Source organism: Hyla sarda, unplaced genomic scaffold (assembly GCF_029499605.1).
Source record: "Hyla sarda isolate aHylSar1 unplaced genomic scaffold, aHylSar1.hap1 scaffold_2678, whole genome shotgun sequence".
Lineage (NCBI taxonomy): Eukaryota > Metazoa > Chordata > Amphibia > Anura > Hylidae > Hyla > Hyla sarda.
The window spans coordinates 1493-25031 of record NW_026609372.1 but is presented as its reverse complement, the minus strand read 5'-3'; the positions used below and the strand labels follow the sequence as shown (position 1 = coordinate 25031).

Sequence of the window (23539 nt, the reverse complement as noted above, 5' to 3'; positions counted from 1 at the left end):
GGCAACAAAGGTAGGTGTGTGCTTGTGTGTGTGTTTCCTATGCAGATCCTAAGCCCAGTGTCACATGCAAGTAGGAGGAGTAAGAAGGGTTCCTGGCAAATCCGGGTTATGGATTGCATTTAAAAAGGCCCCGTGGGAGTGCAATGGGCCCCTGTCTTGCTGCTTAGCAATAATGGTATGGGTTTAGGTTCTGCTGTGTGTACTGGTGGTTGACTGCCCCCCAGCCCAGAGTGTGCATGGAAAATTGTCTGGCAGCCTCCCTGACAGCAAGCAGTGATAGTGCCCATGAAGGGGACCTTGTTGGGCCCGCCCCTTTCACGGTTATCGCTTCTCGGCCTTTTGGCTAAGATCAAGTGTAGTATCTGTTCTTATCAGTTTAATATCTGATACGTCCCCTATCTGGGGACCATATATTAAATGGATTTTTGAGAACGGGGGCCGATTTCGAAGCTTGCTTCCGTCGCCCTATGCATTGACCCGATATGGCAGTATCTTCGGGTACAGTGCACCACCCCCTTACAGGGTTAAAAAGAAAGATTCCTACTTTCATTGCTACCTGCTTGCTGGCTAGCCAGCTAGCCAGCCCTGTGGGCCTTGCTGCTGCTGCAGCCAAAAAACAAAAGGTGGTGCTGCTGCTGCTGCTTCTGCTGCTTCTGCTTGTGTCTGGCCGCTGTTGGAGCGTCCAGGCACAGGACTTCTGCTGCTGCTGACTAAATGGCCTCCTTAATTGGATCATTTGAGTAGCCAGCACACCTGTGCAGGTAGGGCATGACATGATAGGCAGCTGCCTTGATAGCGGGTGGGTGCTGAATGTTCCTAATTGACAAAATAAGATTAATGCTTATGAAGAAATATAAAATCTCATCCCTTCCCCAATATCGCGCCACACCCCTACCCCTTAATTCCCTGGTTGAACTTGATGGACATATGTCTTTTTTCGACCGTACTAACTATGTAACTATGTAACATAACATGGGGGGGGGGTCTCCTGGCTGTTCACACAGGTGTGTCATTGCTGTACATTGACCATGCATTGCTTCTGTGGTATTGCAAAGGCAAAGACAAATGCTTCCAGCCATCCATTGCACTAATGGATTGGTCATCAGCTGGCTGTCTATGTCCCGCATCAATATAGACCAAAGTACAGAGGGTTAGGCTATGCTATTGTGCACCTACCTGATGCATCAGAAGGTGCGAGGCCCTTGCTAAATTCTGTGCACAGACTTTGAGATCTATACTTTAGACTGTATCTAAACCTGCTCCAACATGGACTGACATTCTGGCCTACTTTCAGCCGATGCGACTTGTCTGTCGCTGAACAGTCGCTTTTTATGTATTCAGCACCTATGTATAATGTTGTAAAAATGCTCTAGAAGCTAAAGTCGCAGAAATGTCACACATATTTGGCCTGCAACTTTCTGTGCGACAAATTCAGACAGGAAAAATCAGTATAAATCCTTAGAAAATTATCCCCCAGTGTCTCCATCTGCTGGCGGTATTGAATAAGCATTGCTGCACTGATGGGGTATGCATTAGACGAAAAAAAAGAAGAAAAAGAAGAATAATACGCCCAGAAAAGAGGCGAAAAGGAGAAAAACGTAAAAAAACGTGAAAAAAAAGTAAGAGGAAGAGAAGGGAAAAAAAGGTGGAAATGGGTTTAAAAGTGATTTCGGCGGAGAATATATATATATATATATATATATATATATATATATATATATATACGCGCACACACACACATATATATAAACGTATTCTCCGTTGAGATATTGCAGCCGCTGCTGTGTCCAGGCCCAGGAGCCTTAGCACTGTGCTGTGATGTCACTCAATACCACTGACATCACTAGGTGTAAACAACATCTCTCCTTTGCTGTGTATGTGACTATGGAGCTGTTTGGTGATGTCGTCTATTATGGCCTTCATAGAAGCAACAGGAGATTGTTGCATCCATCTAGAACCCTCAGAACTACAGTGCTATGATGTCACTCACTTCCACAGGCCTTGCAGAGTGTAAACAACAACAACCCAGCTTTGTTGTGTATGTAACCATAGGGATTTGTGATGTCACCTAGAACCTTCACAGCAGCGACAGCTTTATGAGGAGCATCAGCACTGCTCTGCCTGAGCAGAACCATCACCGCCATAGGTTGTCAAATAACCCGGGTTTAACCCACACAGGTAAGTCCAATGGGGTGCAGGCATGTCCTCTATGCTTACAGCTTCCCGTGGGTGTTGGTTTGATACCGTTTGGGGACAGCCAAGGAGGCATCTGCAGGCAACAAAGGTAGGTGTGTGCTTGTGTGTGTGTTTCCTATGCAGATCCTAAGCCCAGTGTCACATGCAAGTAGGAGGAGTAAGAAGGGTTCCTGGCAAATCCGGGTTATGGATTGCATTTAAAAAGGCCCCGTGGGAGTGCAATGGGCCCCTGTCTTGCTGCTTAGCAATAATGGTATGGGTTTAGGTTCTGCTGTGTGTACTGGTGGTTGACTGCCCCCCAGCCCAGAGTGTGCATGGAAAATTGTCTGGCAGCCTCCCTGACAGCAAGCAGTGATAGTGCCCATGAAGGGGACCTTGTTGGGCCCGCCCCTTTCACGGTTATCGCTTCTCGGCCTTTTGGCTAAGATCAAGTGTAGTATCTGTTCTTATCAGTTTAATATCTGATACGTCCCCTATCTGGGGACCATATATTAAATGGATTTTTGAGAACGGGGGCCGATTTCGAAGCTTGCTTCCGTCGCCCTATGCATTGACCCGATATGGCAGTATCTTCGGGTACAGTGCACCACCCCCTTACAGGGTTAAAAAGAAAGATTCCTACTTTCATTGCTACCTGCTTGCTGGCTAGCCAGCTAGCCAGCCCTGTGGGCCTTGCTGCTGCTGCAGCCAAAAAACAAAAGGTGGTGCTGCTGCTGCTGCTTCTGCTTGTGTCTGGCCGCTGTTGGAGCGTCCAGGCACAGGACTTCTGCTGCTGCTGACTAAATGGCCTCCTTAATTGGATCATTTGAGTAGCCAGCACACCTGTGCAGGTAGGGCATGACATGATAGGCAGCTGCCTTGATAGCGGGTGGGTGCTGAATGTTCCTAATTGACAAAATAAGATTAATGCTTATGAAGAAATATAAAATCTCATCCCTTCCCCAATATCGCGCCACACCCCTACCCCTTAATTCCCTGGTTGAACTTGATGGACATATGTCTTTTTTCGACCGTACTAACTATGTAACTATGTAACATAACATGGGGGGGGGGGTCTCCTGGCTGTTCACACAGGTGTGTCATTGCTGTACATTGACCATGCATTGCTTCTGTGGTATTGCAAAGGCAAAGACAAATGCTTCCAGCCATCCATTGCACTAATGGATTGGTCATCAGCTGGCTGTCTATGTCCCGCATCAATATAGACCAAAGTACAGAGGGTTAGGCTATGCTATTGTGCACCTACCTGATGCATCAGAAGGTGCGAGGCCCTTGCTAAATTCTGTGCACAGACTTTGAGATCTATACTTTAGACTGTATCTAAACCTGCTCCAACATGGACTGACATTCTGGCCTACTTTCAGCCGATGCGACTTGTCTGTCGCTGAACAGTCGCTTTTTATGTATTCAGCACCTATGTATAATGTTGTAAAAATGCTCTAGAAGCTAAAGTCGCAGAAATGTCACACATATTTGGCCTGCAACTTTCTGTGCGACAAATTCAGACAGGAAAAATCAGTATAAATCCTTAGAAAATTATCCCCCAGTGTCTCCATCTGCTGGCGGTATTGAATAAGCATTGCTGCACTGATGGGGTATGCATTAGACGAAAAAAAAGAAGAAAAAGAAGAATAATACGCCCAGAAAAGAGGCGAAAAGGAGAAAAACGTAAAAAAACGTGAAAAAAAAGTAAGAGGAAGAGAAGGGAAAAAAAGGTGGAAATGGGTTTAAAAGTGATTTCGGCGGAGAATATATATATATATATATATATATATATATATATATATATATATACGCGCACACACACACATATATATAAACGTATTCTCCGTTGAGATATTGCAGCCGCTGCTGTGTCCAGGCCCAGGAGCCTTAGCACTGTGCTGTGATGTCACTCAATACCACTGACATCACTAGGTGTAAACAACATCTCTCCTTTGCTGTGTATGTGACTATGGAGCTGTTTGGTGATGTCGTCTATTATGGCCTTCATAGAAGCAACAGGAGATTGTTGCATCCATCTAGAACCCTCAGAACTACAGTGCTATGATGTCACTCACTTCCACAGGCCTTGCAGAGTGTAAACAACAACAACCCAGCTTTGTTGTGTATGTAACCATAGGGATTTGTGATGTCACCTAGAACCTTCACAGCAGCGACAGCTTTATGAGGAGCATCAGCACTGCTCTGCCTGAGCAGAACCATCACCGCCATAGGTTGTCAAATAACCCGGGTTTAACCCACACAGGTAAGTCCAATGGGGTGCAGGCATGTCCTCTATGCTTACAGCTTCCCGTGGGTGTTGGTTTGATACCGTTTGGGGACAGCCAAGGAGGCATCTGCAGGCAACAAAGGTAGGTGTGTGCTTGTGTGTGTGTTTCCTATGCAGATCCTAAGCCCAGTGTCACATGCAAGTAGGAGGAGTAAGAAGGGTTCCTGGCAAATCCGGGTTATGGATTGCATTTAAAAAGGCCCCGTGGGAGTGCAATGGGCCCCTGTCTTGCTGCTTAGCAATAATGGTATGGGTTTAGGTTCTGCTGTGTGTACTGGTGGTTGACTGCCCCCCAGCCCAGAGTGTGCATGGAAAATTGTCTGGCAGCCTCCCTGACAGCAAGCAGTGATAGTGCCCATGAAGGGGACCTTGTTGGGCCCGCCCCTTTCACGGTTATCGCTTCTCGGCCTTTTGGCTAAGATCAAGTGTAGTATCTGTTCTTATCAGTTTAATATCTGATACGTCCCCTATCTGGGGACCATATATTAAATGGATTTTTGAGAACGGGGGCCGATTTCGAAGCTTGCTTCCGTCGCCCTATGCATTGACCCGATATGGCAGTATCTTCGGGTACAGTGCACCACCCCCTTACAGGGTTAAAAAGAAAGATTCCTACTTTCATTGCTACCTGCTTGCTGGCTAGCCAGCTAGCCAGCCCTGTGGGCCTTGCTGCTGCTGCAGCCAAAAAACAAAAGGTGGTGCTGCTGCTGCTGCTTCTGCTGCTTCTGCTTGTGTCTGGCCGCTGTTGGAGCGTCCAGGCACAGGACTTCTGCTGCTGCTGACTAAATGGCCTCCTTAATTGGATCATTTGAGTAGCCAGCACACCTGTGCAGGTAGGGCATGACATGATAGGCAGCTGCCTTGATAGCGGGTGGGTGCTGAATGTTCCTAATTGACAAAATAAGATTAATGCTTATGAAGAAATATAAAATCTCATCCCTTCCCCAATATCGCGCCACACCCCTACCCCTTAATTCCCTGGTTGAACTTGATGGACATATGTCTTTTTTCGACCGTACTAACTATGTAACTATGTAACATAACATGGGGGGGGGGGGTCTCCTGGCTGTTCACACAGGTGTGTCATTGCTGTACATTGACCATGCATTGCTTCTGTGGTATTGCAAAGGCAAAGACAAATGCTTCCAGCCATCCATTGCACTAATGGATTGGTCATCAGCTGGCTGTCTATGTCCCGCATCAATATAGACCAAAGTACAGAGGGTTAGGCTATGCTATTGTGCACCTACCTGATGCATCAGAAGGTGCGAGGCCCTTGCTAAATTCTGTGCACAGACTTTGAGATCTATACTTTAGACTGTATCTAAACCTGCTCCAACATGGACTGACATTCTGGCCTACTTTCAGCCGATGCGACTTGTCTGTCGCTGAACAGTCGCTTTTTATGTATTCAGCACCTATGTATAATGTTGTAAAAATGCTCTAGAAGCTAAAGTCGCAGAAATGTCACACATATTTGGCCTGCAACTTTCTGTGCGACAAATTCAGACAGGAAAAATCAGTATAAATCCTTAGAAAATTATCCCCCAGTGTCTCCATCTGCTGGCGGTATTGAATAAGCATTGCTGCACTGATGGGGTATGCATTAGACGAAAAAAAAGAAGAAAAAGAAGAATAATACGCCCAGAAAAGAGGCGAAAAGGAGAAAAACGTAAAAAAACGTGAAAAAAAAGTAAGAGGAAGAGAAGGGAAAAAAAGGTGGAAATGGGTTTAAAAGTGATTTCGGCGGAGAATATATATATATATATATATATATATATATATATATATATATATATACGCGCACACACACACATATATATAAACGTATTCTCCGTTGAGATATTGCAGCCGCTGCTGTGTCCAGGCCCAGGAGCCTTAGCACTGTGCTGTGATGTCACTCAATACCACTGACATCACTAGGTGTAAACAACATCTCTCCTTTGCTGTGTATGTGACTATGGAGCTGTTTGGTGATGTCGTCTATTATGGCCTTCATAGAAGCAACAGGAGATTGTTGCATCCATCTAGAACCCTCAGAACTACAGTGCTATGATGTCACTCACTTCCACAGGCCTTGCAGAGTGTAAACAACAACAACCCAGCTTTGTTGTGTATGTAACCATAGGGATTTGTGATGTCACCTAGAACCTTCACAGCAGCGACAGCTTTATGAGGAGCATCAGCACTGCTCTGCCTGAGCAGAACCATCACCGCCATAGGTTGTCAAATAACCCGGGTTTAACCCACACAGGTAAGTCCAATGGGGTGCAGGCATGTCCTCTATGCTTACAGCTTCCCGTGGGTGTTGGTTTGATACCGTTTGGGGACAGCCAAGGAGGCATCTGCAGGCAACAAAGGTAGGTGTGTGCTTGTGTGTGTGTTTCCTATGCAGATCCTAAGCCCAGTGTCACATGCAAGTAGGAGGAGTAAGAAGGGTTCCTGGCAAATCCGGGTTATGGATTGCATTTAAAAAGGCCCCGTGGGAGTGCAATGGGCCCCTGTCTTGCTGCTTAGCAATAATGGTATGGGTTTAGGTTCTGCTGTGTGTACTGGTGGTTGACTGCCCCCCAGCCCAGAGTGTGCATGGAAAATTGTCTGGCAGCCTCCCTGACAGCAAGCAGTGATAGTGCCCATGAAGGGGACCTTGTTGGGCCCGCCCCTTTCACGGTTATCGCTTCTCGGCCTTTTGGCTAAGATCAAGTGTAGTATCTGTTCTTATCAGTTTAATATCTGATACGTCCCCTATCTGGGGACCATATATTAAATGGATTTTTGAGAACGGGGGCCGATTTCGAAGCTTGCTTCCGTCGCCCTATGCATTGACCCGATATGGCAGTATCTTCGGGTACAGTGCACCACTCCCTTACAGGGTTAAAAAGAAAGATTCCTACTTTCATTGCTACCTGCTTGCTGGCTAGCCAGCTAGCCAGCCCTGTGGGCCTTGCTGCTGCTGCAGCCAAAAAACAAAAGGTGGTGCTGCTGCTGCTGCTTCTGCTGCTTCTGCTTGTGTCTGGCCGCTGTTGGAGCGTCCAGGCACAGGACTTCTGCTGCTGCTGACTAAATGGCCTCCTTAATTGGATCATTTGAGTAGCCAGCACACCTGTGCAGGTAGGGCATGACATGATAGGCAGCTGCCTTGATAGCGGGTGGGTGCTGAATGTTCCTAATTGACAAAATAAGATTAATGCTTATGAAGAAATATAAAATCTCATCCCTTCCCCAATATCGCGCCACACCCCTACCCCTTAATTCCCTGGTTGAACTTGATGGACATATGTCTTTTTTCGACCGTACTAACTATGTAACTATGTAACATAACATGGGGGGGGGGGGTCTCCTGGCTGTTCACACAGGTGTGTCATTGCTGTACATTGACCATGCATTGCTTCTGTGGTATTGCAAAGGCAAAGACAAATGCTTCCAGCCATCCATTGCACTAATGGATTGGTCATCAGCTGGCTGTCTATGTCCCGCATCAATATAGACCAAAGTACAGAGGGTTAGGCTATGCTATTGTGCACCTACCTGATGCATCAGAAGGTGCGAGGCCCTTGCTAAATTCTGTGCACAGACTTTGAGATCTATACTTTAGACTGTATCTAAACCTGCTCCAACATGGACTGACATTCTGGCCTACTTTCAGCCGATGCGACTTGTCTGTCGCTGAACAGTCGCTTTTTATGTATTCAGCACCTATGTATAATGTTGTAAAAATGCTCTAGAAGCTAAAGTCGCAGAAATGTCACACATATTTGGCCTGCAACTTTCTGTGCGACAAATTCAGACAGGAAAAATCAGTATAAATCCTTAGAAAATTATCCCCCAGTGTCTCCATCTGCTGGCGGTATTGAATAAGCATTGCTGCACTGATGGGGTATGCATTAGACGAAAAAAAAGAAGAAAAAGAAGAATAATACGCCCAGAAAAGAGGCGAAAAGGAGAAAAACGTAAAAAAACGTGAAAAAAAAGTAAGAGGAAGAGAAGGGAAAAAAAGGTGGAAATGGGTTTAAAAGTGATTTCGGCGGAGAAATATATATATATATATATATATATATATATATATATATATACGCGCACACACACACATATATATAAACGTATTCTCCGTTGAGATATTGCAGCCGCTGCTGTGTCCAGGCCCAGGAGCCTTAGCACTGTGCTGTGATGTCACTCAATACCACTGACATCACTAGGTGTAAACAACATCTCTCCTTTGCTGTGTATGTGACTATGGAGCTGTTTGGTGATGTCGTCTATTATGGCCTTCATAGAAGCAACAGGAGATTGTTGCATCCATCTAGAACCCTCAGAACTACAGTGCTATGATGTCACTCACTTCCACAGGCCTTGCAGAGTGTAAACAACAACAACCCAGCTTTGTTGTGTATGTAACCATAGGGATTTGTGATGTCACCTAGAACCTTCACAGCAGCGACAGCTTTATGAGGAGCATCAGCACTGCTCTGCCTGAGCAGAACCATCACCGCCATAGGTTGTCAAATAACCCGGGTTTAACCCACACAGGTAAGTCCAATGGGGTGCAGGCATGTCCTCTATGCTTACAGCTTCCCGTGGGTGTTGGTTTGATACCGTTTGGGGACAGCCAAGGAGGCATCTGCAGGCAACAAAGGTAGGTGTGTGCTTGTGTGTGTGTTTCCTATGCAGATCCTAAGCCCAGTGTCACATGCAAGTAGGAGGAGTAAGAAGGGTTCCTGGCAAATCCGGGTTATGGATTGCATTTAAAAAGGCCCCGTGGGAGTGCAATGGGCCCCTGTCTTGCTGCTTAGCAATAATGGTATGGGTTTAGGTTCTGCTGTGTGTACTGGTGGTTGACTGCCCCCCAGCCCAGAGTGTGCATGGAAAATTGTCTGGCAGCCTCCCTGACAGCAAGCAGTGATAGTGCCCATGAAGGGGACCTTGTTGGGCCCGCCCCTTTCACGGTTATCGCTTCTCGGCCTTTTGGCTAAGATCAAGTGTAGTATCTGTTCTTATCAGTTTAATATCTGATACGTCCCCTATCTGGGGACCATATATTAAATGGATTTTTGAGAACGGGGGCCGATTTCGAAGCTTGCTTCCGTCGCCCTATGCATTGACCCGATATGGCAGTATCTTCGGGTACAGTGCACCACCCCCTTACAGGGTTAAAAAGAAAGATTCCTACTTTCATTGCTACCTGCTTGCTGGCTAGCCAGCTAGCCAGCCCTGTGGGCCTTGCTGCTGCTGCAGCCAAAAAACAAAAGGTGGTGCTGCTGCTGCTGCTTCTGCTGCTTCTGCTTGTGTCTGGCCGCTGTTGGAGCGTCCAGGCACAGGACTTCTGCTGCTGCTGACTAAATGGCCTCCTTAATTGGATCATTTGAGTAGCCAGCACACCTGTGCAGGTAGGGCATGACATGATAGGCAGCTGCCTTGATAGCGGGTGGGTGCTGAATGTTCCTAATTGACAAAATAAGATTAATGCTTATGAAGAAATATAAAATCTCATCCCTTCCCCAATATCGCGCCACACCCCTACCCCTTAATTCCCTGGTTGAACTTGATGGACATATGTCTTTTTTCGACCGTACTAACTATGTAACTATGTAACATAACATGGGGGGGGGGTCTCCTGGCTGTTCACACAGGTGTGTCATTGCTGTACATTGACCATGCATTGCTTCTGTGGTATTGCAAAGGCAAAGACAAATGCTTCCAGCCATCCATTGCACTAATGGATTGGTCATCAGCTGGCTGTCTATGTCCCGCATCAATATAGACCAAAGTACAGAGGGTTAGGCTATGCTATTGTGCACCTACCTGATGCATCAGAAGGTGCGAGGCCCTTGCTAAATTCTGTGCACAGACTTTGAGATCTATACTTTAGACTGTATCTAAACCTGCTCCAACATGGACTGACATTCTGGCCTACTTTCAGCCGATGCGACTTGTCTGTCGCTGAACAGTCGCTTTTTATGTATTCAGCACCTATGTATAATGTTGTAAAAATGCTCTAGAAGCTAAAGTCGCAGAAATGTCACACATATTTGGCCTGCAACTTTCTGTGCGACAAATTCAGACAGGAAAAATCAGTATAAATCCTTAGAAAATTATCCCCCAGTGTCTCCATCTGCTGGCGGTATTGAATAAGCATTGCTGCACTGATGGGGTATGCATTAGACGAAAAAAAAGAAGAAAAAGAAGAATAATACGCCCAGAAAAGAGGCGAAAAGGAGAAAAACGTAAAAAAACGTGAAAAAAAAGTAAGAGGAAGAGAAGGGAAAAAAAGGTGGAAATGGGTTTAAAAGTGATTTCGGCGGAGAAATATATATATATATATATATATATATATATATATATATATATATATACGCGCACACACACACATATATATAAACGTATTCTCCGTTGAGATATTGCAGCCGCTGCTGTGTCCAGGCCCAGGAGCCTTAGCACTGTGCTGTGATGTCACTCAATACCACTGACATCACTAGGTGTAAACAACATCTCTCCTTTGCTGTGTATGTGACTATGGAGCTGTTTGGTGATGTCGTCTATTATGGCCTTCATAGAAGCAACAGGAGATTGTTGCATCCATCTAGAACCCTCAGAACTACAGTGCTATGATGTCACTCACTTCCACAGGCCTTGCAGAGTGTAAACAACAACAACCCAGCTTTGTTGTGTATGTAACCATAGGGATTTGTGATGTCACCTAGAACCTTCACAGCAGCGACAGCTTTATGAGGAGCATCAGCACTGCTCTGCCTGAGCAGAACCATCACCGCCATAGGTTGTCAAATAACCCGGGTTTAACCCACACAGGTAAGTCCAATGGGGTGCAGGCATGTCCTCTATGCTTACAGCTTCCCGTGGGTGTTGGTTTGATACCGTTTGGGGACAGCCAAGGAGGCATCTGCAGGCAACAAAGGTAGGTGTGTGCTTGTGTGTGTGTTTCCTATGCAGATCCTAAGCCCAGTGTCACATGCAAGTAGGAGGAGTAAGAAGGGTTCCTGGCAAATCCGGGTTATGGATTGCATTTAAAAAGGCCCCGTGGGAGTGCAATGGGCCCCTGTCTTGCTGCTTAGCAATAATGGTATGGGTTTAGGTTCTGCTGTGTGTACTGGTGGTTGACTGCCCCCCAGCCCAGAGTGTGCATGGAAAATTGTCTGGCAGCCTCCCTGACAGCAAGCAGTGATAGTGCCCATGAAGGGGACCTTGTTGGGCCCGCCCCTTTCACGGTTATCGCTTCTCGGCCTTTTGGCTAAGATCAAGTGTAGTATCTGTTCTTATCAGTTTAATATCTGATACGTCCCCTATCTGGGGACCATATATTAAATGGATTTTTGAGAACGGGGGCCGATTTCGAAGCTTGCTTCCGTCGCCCTATGCATTGACCCGATATGGCAGTATCTTCGGGTACAGTGCACCACTCCCTTACAGGGTTAAAAAGAAAGATTCCTACTTTCATTGCTACCTGCTTGCTGGCTAGCCAGCTAGCCAGCCCTGTGGGCCTTGCTGCTGCTGCAGCCAAAAAACAAAAGGTGGTGCTGCTGCTGCTGCTTCTGCTGCTTCTGCTTGTGTCTGGCCGCTGTTGGAGCGTCCAGGCACAGGACTTCTGCTGCTGCTGACTAAATGGCCTCCTTAATTGGATCATTTGAGTAGCCAGCACACCTGTGCAGGTAGGGCATGACATGATAGGCAGCTGCCTTGATAGCGGGTGGGTGCTGAATGTTCCTAATTGACAAAATAAGATTAATGCTTATGAAGAAATATAAAATCTCATCCCTTCCCCAATATCGCGCCACACCCCTACCCCTTAATTCCCTGGTTGAACTTGATGGACATATGTCTTTTTTCGACCGTACTAACTATGTAACTATGTAACATAACATGGGGGGGGGGGGTCTCCTGGCTGTTCACACAGGTGTGTCATTGCTGTACATTGACCATGCATTGCTTCTGTGGTATTGCAAAGGCAAAGACAAATGCTTCCAGCCATCCATTGCACTAATGGATTGGTCATCAGCTGGCTGTCTATGTCCCGCATCAATATAGACCAAAGTACAGAGGGTTAGGCTATGCTATTGTGCACCTACCTGATGCATCAGAAGGTGCGAGGCCCTTGCTAAATTCTGTGCACAGACTTTGAGATCTATACTTTAGACTGTATCTAAACCTGCTCCAACATGGACTGACATTCTGGCCTACTTTCAGCCGATGCGACTTGTCTGTCGCTGAACAGTCGCTTTTTATGTATTCAGCACCTATGTATAATGTTGTAAAAATGCTCTAGAAGCTAAAGTCGCAGAAATGTCACACATATTTGGCCTGCAACTTTCTGTGCGACAAATTCAGACAGGAAAAATCAGTATAAATCCTTAGAAAATTATCCCCCAGTGTCTCCATCTGCTGGCGGTATTGAATAAGCATTGCTGCACTGATGGGGTATGCATTAGACGAAAAAAAAGAAGAAAAAGAAGAATAATACGCCCAGAAAAGAGGCGAAAAGGAGAAAAACGTAAAAAAACGTGAAAAAAAAGTAAGAGGAAGAGAAGGGAAAAAAAGGTGGAAATGGGTTTAAAAGTGATTTCGGCGGAGAATATATATATATATATATATATATATATATATATATATATATACGCGCACACACACACATATATATAAACGTATTCTCCGTTGAGATATTGCAGCCGCTGCTGTGTCCAGGCCCAGGAGCCTTAGCACTGTGCTGTGATGTCACTCAATACCACTGACATCACTAGGTGTAAACAACATCTCTCCTTTGCTGTGTATGTGACTATGGAGCTGTTTGGTGATGTCGTCTATTATGGCCTTCATAGAAGCAACAGGAGATTGTTGCATCCATCTAGAACCCTCAGAACTACAGTGCTATGATGTCACTCACTTCCACAGGCCTTGCAGAGTGTAAACAACAACAACCCAGCTTTGTTGTGTATGTAACCATAGGGATTTGTGATGTCACCTAGAACCTTCACAGCAGCGACAGCTTTATGAGGAGCATCAGCACTGCTCTGCCTGAGCAGAACCATCACCGCCATAGGTTGTCAAATAACCCGGGTTTAACCCACACAGGTAAGTCCAATGGGGTGCAGGCATGTCCTCTATGCTTACAGCTTCCCGTGGGTGTTGGTTTGATACCGTTTGGGGACAGCCAAGGAGGCATCTGCAGGCAACAAAGGTAGGTGTGTGCTTGTGTGTGTGTTTCCTATGCAGATCCTAAGCCCAGTGTCACATGCAAGTAGGAGGAGTAAGAAGGGTTCCTGGCAAATCCGGGTTATGGATTGCATTTAAAAAGGCCCCGTGGGAGTGCAATGGGCCCCTGTCTTGCTGCTTAGCAATAATGGTATGGGTTTAGGTTCTGCTGTGTGTACTGGTGGTTGACTGCCCCCCAGCCCAGAGTGTGCATGGAAAATTGTCTGGCAGCCTCCCTGACAGCAAGCAGTGATAGTGCCCATGAAGGGGACCTTGTTGGGCCCGCCCCTTTCACGGTTATCGCTTCTCGGCCTTTTGGCTAAGATCAAGTGTAGTATCTGTTCTTATCAGTTTAATATCTGATACGTCCCCTATCTGGGGACCATATATTAAATGGATTTTTGAGAACGGGGGCCGATTTCGAAGCTTGCTTCCGTCGCCCTATGCATTGACCCGATATGGCAGTATCTTCGGGTACAGTGCACCACCCCCTTACAGGGTTAAAAAGAAAGATTCCTACTTTCATTGCTACCTGCTTGCTGGCTAGCCAGCTAGCCAGCCCTGTGGGCCTTGCTGCTGCTGCAGCCAAAAAACAAAAGGTGGTGCTGCTGCTGCTGCTTCTGCTGCTTCTGCTTGTGTCTGGCCGCTGTTGGAGCGTCCAGGCACAGGACTTCTGCTGCTGCTGACTAAATGGCCTCCTTAATTGGATCATTTGAGTAGCCAGCACACCTGTGCAGGTAGGGCATGACATGATAGGCAGCTGCCTTGATAGCGGGTGGGTGCTGAATGTTCCTAATTGACAAAATAAGATTAATGCTTATGAAGAAATATAAAATCTCATCCCTTCCCCAATATCGCGCCACACCCCTACCCCTTAATTCCCTGGTTGAACTTGATGGACATATGTCTTTTTTCGACCGTACTAACTATGTAACTATGTAACATAACATGGGGGGGGGGTCTCCTGGCTGTTCACACAGGTGTGTCATTGCTGTACATTGACCATGCATTGCTTCTGTGGTATTGCAAAGGCAAAGACAAATGCTTCCAGCCATCCATTGCACTAATGGATTGGTCATCAGCTGGCTGTCTATGTCCCGCATCAATATAGACCAAAGTACAGAGGGTTAGGCTATGCTATTGTGCACCTACCTGATGCATCAGAAGGTGCGAGGCCCTTGCTAAATTCTGTGCACAGACTTTGAGATCTATACTTTAGACTGTATCTAAACCTGCTCCAACATGGACTGACATTCTGGCCTACTTTCAGCCGATGCGACTTGTCTGTCGCTGAACAGTCGCTTTTTATGTATTCAGCACCTATGTATAATGTTGTAAAAATGCTCTAGAAGCTAAAGTCGCAGAAATGTCACACATATTTGGCCTGCAACTTTCTGTGCGACAAATTCAGACAGGAAAAATCAGTATAAATCCTTAGAAAATTATCCCCCAGTGTCTCCATCTGCTGGCGGTATTGAATAAGCATTGCTGCACTGATGGGGTATGCATTAGACGAAAAAAAAGAAGAAAAAGAAGAATAATACGCCCAGAAAAGAGGCGAAAAGGAGAAAAACGTAAAAAAACGTGAAAAAAAAGTAAGAGGAAGAGAAGGGAAAAAAAGGTGGAAATGGGTTTAAAAGTGATTTCGGCGGAGAATATATATATATATATATATATATATATATATATATATATATATACGCGCACACACACACATATATATAAACGTATTCTCCGTTGAGATATTGCAGCCGCTGCTGTGTCCAGGCCCAGGAGCCTTAGCACTGTGCTGTGATGTCACTCAATACCACTGACATCACTAGGTGTAAACAACATCTCTCCTTTGCTGTGTATGTGACTATGGAGCTGTTTGGTGATGTCGTCTATTATGGCCTTCATAGAAGCAACAGGAGATTGTTGCATCCATCTAGAACCCTCAGAACTACAGTGCTATGATGTCACTCACTTCCACAGGCCTTGCAGAGTGTAAACAACAACAACCCAGCTTTGTTGTGTATGTAACCATAGGGATTTGTGATGTCACCTAGAACCTTCACAGCAGCGACAGCTTTATGAGGAGCATCAGCACTGCTCTGCCTGAGCAGAACCATCACCGCCATAGGTTGTCAAATAACCCGGGTTTAACCCACACAGGTAAGTCCAATGGGGTGCAGGCATGTCCTCTATGCTTACAGCTTCCCGTGGGTGTTGGTTTGATACCGTTTGGGGACAGCCAAGGAGGCATCTGCAGGCAACAAAGGTAGGTGTGTGCTTGTGTGTGTGTTTCCTATGCAGATCCTAAGCCCAGTGTCACATGCAAGTAGGAGGAGTAAGAAGGGTTCCTGGCAAATCCGGGTTATGGATTGCATTTAAAAAGGCCCCGTGGGAGTGCAATGGGCCCCTGTCTTGCTGCTTAGCAATAATGGTATGGGTTTAGGTTCTGCTGTGTGTACTGGTGGTTGACTGCCCCCCAGCCCAGAGTGTGCATGGAAAATTGTCTGGCAGCCTCCCTGACAGCAAGCAGTGATAGTGCCCATGAAGGGGACCTTGTTGGGCCCGCCCCTTTCACGGTTATCGCTTCTCGGCCTTTTGGCTAAGATCAAGTGTAGTATCTGTTCTTATCAGTTTAATATCTGATACGTCCCCTATCTGGGGACCATATATTAAATGGATTTTTGAGAACGGGGGCCGATTTCGAAGCTTGCTTCCGTCGCCCTATGCATTGACCCGATATGGCAGTATCTTCGGGTACAGTGCACCACTCCCTTACAGGGTTAAAAAGAAAGATTCCTACTTTCATTGCTACCTGCTTGCTGGCTAGCCAGCTAGCCAGCCCTGTGGGCCTTGCTGCTGCTGCAGCCAAAAAACAAAAGGTGGTGCTGCTGCTGCTGCTTCTGCTGCTTCTGCTTGTGTCTGGCCGCTGTTGGAGCGTCCAGGCACAGGACTTCTGCTGCTGCTGACTAAATGGCCTCCTTAATTGGATCATTTGAGTAGCCAGCACACCTGTGCAGGTAGGGCATGACATGATAGGCAGCTGCCTTGATAGCGGGTGGGTGCTGAATGTTCCTAATTGACAAAATAAGATTAATGCTTATGAAGAAATATAAAATCTCATCCCTTCCCCAATATCGCGCCACACCCCTACCCCTTAATTCCCTGGTTGAACTTGATGGACATATGTCTTTTTTCGACCGTACTAACTATGTAACTATGTAACATAACATGGGGGGGGGGGGTCTCCTGGCTGTTCACACAGGTGTGTCATTGCTGTACATTGACCATGCATTGCTTCTGTGGTATTGCAAAGGCAAAGACAAATGCTTCCAGCCATCCATTGCACTAATGGATTGGTCATCAGCTGGCTGTCTATGTCCCGCATCAATATAGACCAAAGTACAGAGGGTTAGGCTATGCTATTGTGCACCTACCTGATGCATCAGAAGGTGCGAGGCCCTTGCTAAATTCTGTGCACAGACTTTGAGATCTATACTTTAGACTGTATCTAAACCTGCTCCAACATGGACTGACATTCTGGCCTACTTTCAGCCGATGCGACTTGTCTGTCGCTGAACAGTCGCTTTTTATGTATTCAGCACCTATGTATAATGTTGTAAAAATGCTCTAGAAGCTAAAGTCGCAGAAATGTCACACATATTTGGCCTGCAACTTTCTGTGCGACAAATTCAGACAGGAAAAATCAGTATAAATCCTTAGAAAATTATCCCCCAGTGTCTCCATCTGCTGGCGGTATTGAATAAGCATTGCTGCACTGATGGGGTATGCATTAGACGAAAAAAAAGAAGAAAAAGAAGAATAATACGCCCAGAAAAGAGGCGAAAAGGAGAAAAACGTAAAAAAACGTGAAAAAAAAGTAAGAGGAAGAGAAGGGAAAAAAAGGTGGAAATGGGTTTAAAAGTGATTTCGGCGGAGAAATATATATATATATATATATATATATATATATATATATATATATATACGCGCACACACACACATATATATAAACGTATTCTCCGTTGAGATATTGCAGCCGCTGCTGTGTCCAGGCCCAGGAGCCTTAGCACTGTGCTGTGATGTCACTCAATACCACTGACATCACTAGGTGTAAACAACATCTCTCCTTTGCTGTGTATGTGACTATGGAGCTGTTTGGTGATGTCGTCTATTATGGCCTTCATAGAAGCAACAGGAGATTGTTGCATCCATCTAGAACCCTCAGAACTACAGTGCTATGATGTCACTCACTTCCACAGGCCTTGCAGAGTGTAAACAACAACAACCCAGCTTTGTTGTGTATGTAACCATAGGGATTTGTGATGTCACCTAGAACCTTCACAGCAGCGACAGCTTTATGAGGAGCATCAGCACTGCTCTGCCTGAGCAGAACCATCACCGCCATAGGTTGTCAAATAACCCGGGTTTAACCCACACAGGTAAGTCCAATGGGGTGCAGGCATGTCCTCTATGCTTACAGCTTCCCGTGGGTGTTGGTTTGATACCGTTTGGGGACAGCCAAGGAGGCATCTGCAGGCAACAAAGGTAGGTGTGTGCTTGTGTGTGTGTTTCCTATGCAGATCCTAAGCCCAGTGTCACATGCAAGTAGGAGGAGTAAGAAGGGTTCCTGGCAAATCCGGGTTATGGATTGCATTTAAAAAGGCCCCGTGGGAGTGCAATGGGCCCCTGTCTTGCTGCTTAGCAATAATGGTATGGGTTTAGGTTCTGCTGTGTGTACTGGTGGTTGACTGCCCCCCAGCCCAGAGTGTGCATGGAAAATTGTCTGGCAGCCTCCCTGACAGCAAGCAGTGATAGTGCCCATGAAGGGGACCTTGTTGGGCCCGCCCCTTTCACGGTTATCGCTTCTCGGCCTTTTGGCTAAGATCAAGTGTAGTATCTGTTCTTATCAGTTTAATATCTGATACGTCCCCTATCTGGGGACCATATATTAAATGGATTTTTGAGAACGGGGGCCGATTTCGAAGCTTGCTTCCGTCGCCCTATGCATTGACCCGATATGGCAGTATCTTCGGGTACAGTGCACCACCCCCTTACAGGGTTAAAAAGAAAGATTCCTACTTTCATTGCTACCTGCTTGCTGGCTAGCCAGCTAGCCAGCCCTGTGGGCCTTGCTGCTGCTGCAGCCAAAAAACAAAAGGTGGTGCTGCTGCTGCTGCTTCTGCTGCTTCTGCTTGTGTCTGGCCGCTGTTGGAGCGTCCAGGCACAGGACTTCTGCTGCTGCTGACTAAATGGCCTCCTTAATTGGATCATTTGAGTAGCCAGCACACCTGTGCAGGTAGGGCATGACATGATAGGCAGCTGCCTTGATAGCGGGTGGGTGCTGAATGTTCCTAATTGACAAAATAAGATTAATGCTTATGAAGAAATATAAAATCTCATCCCTTCCCCAATATCGCGCCACACCCCTACCCCTTAATTCCCTGGTTGAACTTGATGGACATATGTCTTTTTTCGACCGTACTAACTATGTAACTATGTAACATAACATGGGGGGGGGGTCTCCTGGCTGTTCACACAGGTGTGTCATTGCTGTACATTGACCATGCATTGCTTCTGTGGTATTGCAAAGGCAAAGACAAATGCTTCCAGCCATCCATTGCACTAATGGATTGGTCATCAGCTGGCTGTCTATGTCCCGCATCAATATAGACCAAAGTACAGAGGGTTAGGCTATGCTATTGTGCACCTACCTGATGCATCAGAAGGTGCGAGGCCCTTGCTAAATTCTGTGCACAGACTTTGAGATCTATACTTTAGACTGTATCTAAACCTGCTCCAACATGGACTGACATTCTGGCCTACTTTCAGCCGATGCGACTTGTCTGTCGCTGAACAGTCGCTTTTTATGTATTCAGCACCTATGTATAATGTTGTAAAAATGCTCTAGAAGCTAAAGTCGCAGAAATGTCACACATATTTGGCCTGCAACTTTCTGTGCGACAAATTCAGACAGGAAAAATCAGTATAAATCCTTAGAAAATTATCCCCCAGTGTCTCCATCTGCTGGCGGTATTGAATAAGCATTGCTGCACTGATGGGGTATGCATTAGACGAAAAAAAAGAAGAAAAAGAAGAATAATACGCCCAGAAAAGAGGCGAAAAGGAGAAAAACGTAAAAAAACGTGAAAAAAAAGTAAGAGGAAGAGAAGGGAAAAAAAGGTGGAAATGGGTTTAAAAGTGATTTCGGCGGAGAAATATATATATATATATATATATATATATATATATATATATATATATATACGCGCACACACACACATATATATAAACGTATTCTCCGTTGAGTTATTGCAGCCGCTGCTGTGTCCAGGCCCAGGAGCCTTAGCACTGTGCTGTGATGTCACTCAATACCACTGACATCACTAGGTGTAAACAACATCTCTCCTTTGCTGTGTATGTGACTATGGAGCTGTTTGGTGATGTCGTCTATTATGGCCTTCATAGAAGCAACAGGAGATTGTTGCATCCATCTAGAACCCTCAGAACTACAGTGCTATGATGTCACTCACTTCCACAGGCCTTGCAGAGTGTAAACAACAACAACCCAGCTTTGTTGTGTATGTAACCATAGGGATTTGTGATGTCACCTAGAACCTTCACAGCAGCGACAGCTTTATGAGGAGCATCAGCACTGCTCTGCCTGAGCAGAACCATCACCGCCATAGGTTGTCAAATAACCCGGGTTTAACCCACACAGGTAAGTCCAATGGGGTGCAGGCATGTCCTCTATGCTTACAGCTTCCCGTGGGTGTTGGTTTGATACCGTTTGGGGACAGCCAAGGAGGCATCTGCAGGCAACAAAGGTAGGTGTGTGCTTGTGTGTGTGTTTCCTATGCAGATCCTAAGCCCAGTGTCACATGCAAGTAGGAGGAGTAAGAAGGGTTCCTGGCAAATCCGGGTTATGGATTGCATTTAAAAAGGCCCCGTGGGAGTGCAATGGGCCCCTGTCTTGCTGCTTAGCAATAATGGTATGGGTTTAGGTTCTGCTGTGTGTACTGGTGGTTGACTGCCCCCCAGCCCAGAGTGTGCATGGAAAATTGTCTGGCAGCCTCCCTGACAGCAAGCAGTGATAGTGCCCATGAAGGGGACCTTGTTGGGCCCGCCCCTTTCACGGTTATCGCTTCTCGGCCTTTTGGCTAAGATCAAGTGTAGTATCTGTTCTTATCAGTTTAATATCTGATACGTCCCCTATCTGGGGACCATATATTAAATGGATTTTTGAGAACGGGGGCCGATTTCGAAGCTTGCTTCCGTCGCCCTATGCATTGACCCGATATGGCAGTATCTTCGGGTACAGTGCACCACCCCCTTACAGGGTTAAAAAGAAAGATTCCTACTTTCATTGCTACCTGCTTGCTGGCTAGCCAGCTAGCCAGCCCTGTGGGCCTTGCTGCTGCTGCAGCCAAAAAACAAAAGGTGGTGCTGCTGCTGCTGCTTCTGCTGCTTCTGCTTGTGTCTGGCCGCTGTTGGAGCGTCCAGGCACAGGACTTCTGCTGCTGCTGACTAAATGGCCTCCTTAATTGGATCATTTGAGTAGCCAGCACACCTGTGCAGGTAGGGCATGACATGATAGGCAGCTGCCTTGATAGCGGGTGGGTGCTGAATGTTCCTAATTGACAAAATAAGATTAATGCTTATGAAGAAATATAAAATCTCATCCCTTCCCCAATATCGCGCCACACCCCTACCCCTTAATTCCCTGGTTGAACTTGATGGACATATGTCTTTTTTCGACCGTACTAACTATGTAACTATGTAACATAACATGGGGGGGGGGTCTCCTGGCTGTTCACACAGGTGTGTCATTGCTGTACATTGACCATGCATTGCTTCTGTGGTATTGCAAAGGCAAAGACAAATGCTTCCAGCCATCCATTGCACTAATGGATTGGTCATCAGCTGGCTGTCTATGTCCCGCATCAATATAGACCAAAGTACAGAGGGTTAGGCTATGCTATTGTGCACCTACCTGATGCATCAGAAGGTGCGAGGCCCTTGCTAAATTCTGTGCACAGACTTTGAGATCTATACTTTAGACTGTATCTAAACCTGCTCCAACATGGACTGACATTCTGGCCTACTTTCAGCCGATGCGACTTGTCTGTCGCTGAACAGTCGCTTTTTATGTATTCAGCACCTATGTATAATGTTGTAAAAATGCTCTAGAAGCTAAAGTCGCAGAAATGTCACACATATTTGGCCTGCAACTTTCTGTGCGACAAATTCAGACAGGAAAAATCAGTATAAATCCTTAGAAAATTATCCCCCAGTGTCTCCATCTGCTGGCGGTATTGAATAAGCATTGCTGCACTGATGGGGTATGCATTAGACGAAAAAAAAGAAGAAAAAGAAGAATAATACGCCCAGAAAAGAGGCGAAAAGGAGAAAAACGTAAAAAAACGTGAAAAAAAAGTAAGAGGAAGAGAAGGGAAAAAAAGGTGGAAATGGGTTTAAAAGTGATTTCGGCGGAGAAATATATATATATATATATATATATATATATATATATATATATATATATACGCGCACACACACACATATATATAAACGTATTCTCCGTTGAGTTATTGCAGCCGCTGCTGTGTCCAGGCCCAGGAGCCTTAGCACTGTGCTGTGATGTCACTCAATACCACTGACATCACTAGGTGTAAACAACATCTCTCCTTTGCTGTGTATGTGACTATGGAGCTGTTTGGTGATGTCGTCTATTATGGCCTTCATAGAAGCAACAGGAGATTGTTGCATCCATCTAGAACCCTCAGAACTACAGTGCTATGATGTCACTCACTTCCACAGGCCTTGCAGAGTGTAAACAACAACAACCCAGCTTTGTTGTGTATGTAACCATAGGGATTTGTGATGTCACCTAGAACCTTCACAGCAGCGACAGCTTTATGAGGAGCATCAGCACTGCTCTGCCTGAGCAGAACCATCACCGCCATAGGTTGTCAAATAACCCGGGTTTAACCCACACAGGTAAGTCCAATGGGGTGCAGGCATGTCCTCTATGCTTACAGCTTCCCGTGGGTGTTGGTTTGATACCGTTTGGGGACAGCCAAGGAGGCATCTGCAGGCAACAAAGGTAGGTGTGTGCTTGTGTGTGTGTTTCCTATGCAGATCCTAAGCCCAGTGTCACATGCAAGTAGGAGGAGTAAGAAGGGTTCCTGGCAAATCCGGGTTATGGATTGCATTTAAAAAGGCCCCGTGGGAGTGCAATGGGCCCCTGTCTTGCTGCTTAGCAATAATGGTATGGGTTTAGGTTCTGCTGTGTGTACTGGTGGTTGACTGCCCCCCAGCCCAGAGTGTGCATGGAAAATTGTCTGGCAGCCTCCCTGACAGCAAGCAGTGATAGTGCCCATGAAGGGGACCTTGTTGGGCCCGCCCCTTTCACGGTTATCGCTTCTCGGCCTTTTGGCTAAGATCAAGTGTAGTATCTGTTCTTATCAGTTTAATATCTGATATGTCCCCTATCTGGGGACCATATATTAAATGGATTTTTGAGAACGGGGGCCGATTTCGAAGCTTGCTTCCGTCGCCCTATGCATTGACCCGATATGGCAGTATCTTCGGGTACAGTGCACCACCCCCTTACAGGGTTAAAAAGAAAGATTCCTACTTTCATTGCTACCTGCTTGCTGGCTAGCCAGCTAGCCAGCCCTGTGGGCCTTGCTGCTGCTGCAGCCAAAAAACAAAAGGTGGTGCTGCTGCTGCTGCTTCTGCTGCTTCTGCTTGTGTCTGGCCGCTGTTGGAGCGTCCAGGCACAGGACTTCTGCTGCTGCTGACTAAATGGCCTCCTTAATTGGATCATTTGAGTAGCCAGCACACCTGTGCAGGTAGGGCATGACATGATAGGCAGCT

At 46.2% G+C, this 23539-nt stretch overlaps 11 non-coding genes across 11 annotated transcripts; all 11 read left to right on the top strand.

Annotated features, from left to right (window-relative positions):
• Positions 1–323: 323 nt before the first annotated feature.
• On the top strand, positions 324–514 carry LOC130324890 (U2 spliceosomal RNA). The gene has a single exon (XR_008869802.1). It is a non-coding gene; the product is annotated as a U2 spliceosomal RNA (small nuclear RNA).
• Positions 515–2597: 2083 nt separating this feature from the next.
• On the top strand, positions 2598–2788 carry LOC130324889 (U2 spliceosomal RNA). Its single transcript, XR_008869801.1, has one exon. It is a non-coding gene; the product is annotated as a U2 spliceosomal RNA (small nuclear RNA).
• A 2075-nt stretch (positions 2789–4863) lies between these two features.
• Positions 4864–5054, top strand: LOC130324888 (U2 spliceosomal RNA). Its single transcript, XR_008869800.1, has one exon. It is a non-coding gene; the product is annotated as a U2 spliceosomal RNA (small nuclear RNA).
• A 2087-nt stretch (positions 5055–7141) lies between these two features.
• On the top strand, positions 7142–7332 carry LOC130324895 (U2 spliceosomal RNA). Its single transcript, XR_008869807.1, has one exon. It is a non-coding gene; the product is annotated as a U2 spliceosomal RNA (small nuclear RNA).
• Positions 7333–9414: 2082 nt separating this feature from the next.
• On the top strand, positions 9415–9605 carry LOC130324887 (U2 spliceosomal RNA). The gene has a single exon (XR_008869799.1). It is a non-coding gene; the product is annotated as a U2 spliceosomal RNA (small nuclear RNA).
• Positions 9606–11691: 2086 nt separating this feature from the next.
• LOC130324894 (U2 spliceosomal RNA) lies at positions 11692–11882 on the top strand. The gene has a single exon (XR_008869806.1). It is a non-coding gene; the product is annotated as a U2 spliceosomal RNA (small nuclear RNA).
• Positions 11883–13965: 2083 nt separating this feature from the next.
• Positions 13966–14156, top strand: LOC130324886 (U2 spliceosomal RNA). The gene has a single exon (XR_008869798.1). It is a non-coding gene; the product is annotated as a U2 spliceosomal RNA (small nuclear RNA).
• A 2083-nt stretch (positions 14157–16239) lies between these two features.
• On the top strand, positions 16240–16430 carry LOC130324883 (U2 spliceosomal RNA). Its single transcript, XR_008869796.1, has one exon. It is a non-coding gene; the product is annotated as a U2 spliceosomal RNA (small nuclear RNA).
• Positions 16431–18518: 2088 nt separating this feature from the next.
• On the top strand, positions 18519–18709 carry LOC130324884 (U2 spliceosomal RNA). Its single transcript, XR_008869797.1, has one exon. It is a non-coding gene; the product is annotated as a U2 spliceosomal RNA (small nuclear RNA).
• A 2088-nt stretch (positions 18710–20797) lies between these two features.
• LOC130324898 (U2 spliceosomal RNA) lies at positions 20798–20988 on the top strand. The gene has a single exon (XR_008869809.1). It is a non-coding gene; the product is annotated as a U2 spliceosomal RNA (small nuclear RNA).
• A 2088-nt stretch (positions 20989–23076) lies between these two features.
• On the top strand, positions 23077–23267 carry LOC130324897 (U2 spliceosomal RNA). The gene has a single exon (XR_008869808.1). It is a non-coding gene; the product is annotated as a U2 spliceosomal RNA (small nuclear RNA).
• The last annotated feature ends 272 nt before the right edge of the window (positions 23268–23539 follow it).